Source organism: Myotis brandtii, unplaced genomic scaffold (assembly GCF_000412655.1).
Source record: "Myotis brandtii unplaced genomic scaffold, ASM41265v1 scaffold363, whole genome shotgun sequence".
In the NCBI taxonomy this organism is placed as follows: domain Eukaryota; kingdom Metazoa; phylum Chordata; class Mammalia; order Chiroptera; family Vespertilionidae; genus Myotis; species Myotis brandtii.
In genome coordinates, this window is record NW_005363938.1 from 1765164 (window position 1) to 1767620 (window position 2457).

General features: G+C 50.3%; 1 long non-coding RNA gene across 1 annotated transcript in view; it reads right to left on the minus strand.

The window, feature by feature from the left end:
- LOC106727093 overlaps positions 1-1245 on the minus strand; it is a 26597-nt gene extending 25352 nt beyond the window's left edge. The window contains exon 1 of the long non-coding RNA XR_001363253.1: positions 549-1245. This is a non-coding gene — a long non-coding RNA (uncharacterized LOC106727093). The remainder of the gene's footprint in view (positions 1-548) is intronic.
- Between the last annotated feature and the right edge of the window lie 1212 nt (positions 1246-2457).

Sequence of the window (2457 nt, forward strand, 5' to 3'; positions counted from 1 at the left end):
CATTTTTGCATGTATTGTCTCTAGCTGCCTTTGTGCTACAACAGCAGAGTTGAAGAGTTGTGGCAGGGACCATGTGGCTTGCAAATCCTAAAATATTTACTCTCTGGCCCTTTAGGAATAAGATGGCCGATCTTGTCCTAAGTTTCCCCTGTGATTTCATCTCAGGAAAATGTGCCACCCAATTGCCCAAGATTATCCTAGGACTTGTCCTTGACTCTTATATTCCCCTTCACAGCCACACAACTGCCAAGTCTTTAGCGCCTACCTCCTAAATTTCTCTAGGATATGTCTACACTACCATATCCTCAGTGTAGCCTCCATCTTTTGCTTGGTCAGCGCAGTAGCTTAACTGTCAGTGATCCCTCTAAGCATTGGTCATTTTCCGCATAGCAGCCAGGTGATTTCCTGAATTATGCAAACCCATGTCATTCCCCCCTTTAAAACCATTCCCAAGGCCATTAGGATGAAATCCTTGTACTTTCATGTGGCTTAAAGGCCCTCTCGATCTGGCCCCTTCCTACATCCCTCTCCTCATCACACCTGCTCACCTGGGTCCGCCTTTGTGCTGTGGCTCAAAGAGGATTCTTTGGATTCTTTGTTCTTCTTGCCATGTTCTCCATTGGCCTCTCTCTCTTGGACTCGCACATGTTATTTCCTGTGCCAAGAACTCAGATTCCCGGCCAGCTCTTTCTCTTCTCCACCTGTGTGCCACTCTGAAGCCAAAATGACCTTCCTAAAGTGCAGCTCTAACTAGGTGTGTTGCTTCTCACTTTAAAACTGTACTTTCAAGGGATCAAAATAGGTAGAGGCAGCTGGGGAGGAAGAAGAAACACTGAGCAGTGTCAAGGATGGTGTGTTCCGGAGCATCCAACTTGACCTAGAGGTCATGTGACTTTAAGAAATTTACGAAAAGGGCCCACAAGACTTTGCAGTAGGATGGGGTTAGCAAGAGCAGTTTCAGTGAGGTGCAGGCATGGGAGCTAGATGCACCAGGCAGGGGAGGGCTCCCTCACCCACAGTTCCATTGGAGAGAGGGTGGGATTATCACCCCCATTTGGCAGATAGGGAAACTGAGGCTCAGAGAGGGGAAGTGATTAGCCCAAGGTCACACAGCATGTAAGTGTTAGAGCCAGGACTTGAGTGTGAGAACAAGGTGAGAGCCAGACCCAGGGCGTTTATTTCCTATTTCTAATTCCAGCAGTATCAGCACCCCTTCCCTTTGAGCTGTACTCAATTAGAGGTGATTCATGGCCATTCCAGCAGCAGCTGAGCCCCTTATAAACCTTAACTGGCTGGACAACCCTGAGCTGTGGGAGCTCACAGCTCAGCTCCTCTGTAGCTTGAGAAGAAGCAGTTACAACCCACCCAATCCACCAGCCACCACTCACATGCCTGTCACCAGCAGGACAGCTGGGTAGGCAGCAGAGGCTGAGGCAAAGCACTCAAGAAAGCTGGCTTGCCTGGCCAGCGTGGCTCAGTGGTTGAGTGTCGACCTATGAACCAGGAGGTCACGGTTCAATTTCCGGTCAGGGCACAAGCATCAGGTTGTGGGCTCAATCCCCAGTGGAGGGTGTGCAGGAGGCAGCCAATCAATGATTCTCTCATCATTGATGTTTCTATCTCTCCCTCTCCCTTCCTCTCTGAAATCAATGAAAATATGTTTAAGAAAGAAAGCAAGCTGGCTTGAGGAACAAACTTCAGGTCATTTTCCCATTCATTTATGAATTAATTCCACTATAGGCATTAGGTACTAGGAAACACAGATGAACACAGGGAACACAGGCAGACAGGGATGGTCTTGCCTTTGTGCAATGATGTCCTGGTGAGAGACAAGGACGTCAAACTGGAGGGCAAGGGGAGGCCTCCTCACCAGTGCTCAGTCTGAACAGAGCCCACCGCCCGGCAGGATTAGCACCGGGGAAACAAGGGCTGGGGCGTGGAGTCAGTGGAACCCCTCCCTGTTCAGGGAGATGCAGCAGGGAGAGGAGTTGGGGAAGGTGAGGCTGCGGGTGGTGTGAGGGAAGGGGCCACCATGCCTTGAGGGGCTCTCTGTGTCCCCCACTGTCCCTCATGCAGAGCTAGAGCTCTCTGCATTAGAATTCTCTCGGTTGTAAGTGACTGAAACTCTAGCCAAACAGGCAAAAAATAAGGGATAAATTGGGGAGAACAATGGAGGATTAAAGGAGACAACGTGTAGGAAGGGTGTAGAACAAGACTGCAGTAAAGTTGATTATTATTGGTTAAATCTAAAGGTAGGAAGCTGGAATCAGAAGGCTGCCTATTCGCTGAGGGCCTAGTAGGGCCTGGGGCCGGGGGAGGACAGGATGACAGGACCTTCCCAGGCCCTGCCCTCAGGCAGGTGACAGTGAGCGGGCACGTGAACATGCTGCAGTGAGCATGCTGCAGCGTGACAACGTTGTGATCCCCCCATTCCAAGTGCTTCCTCAAGATGTCTGC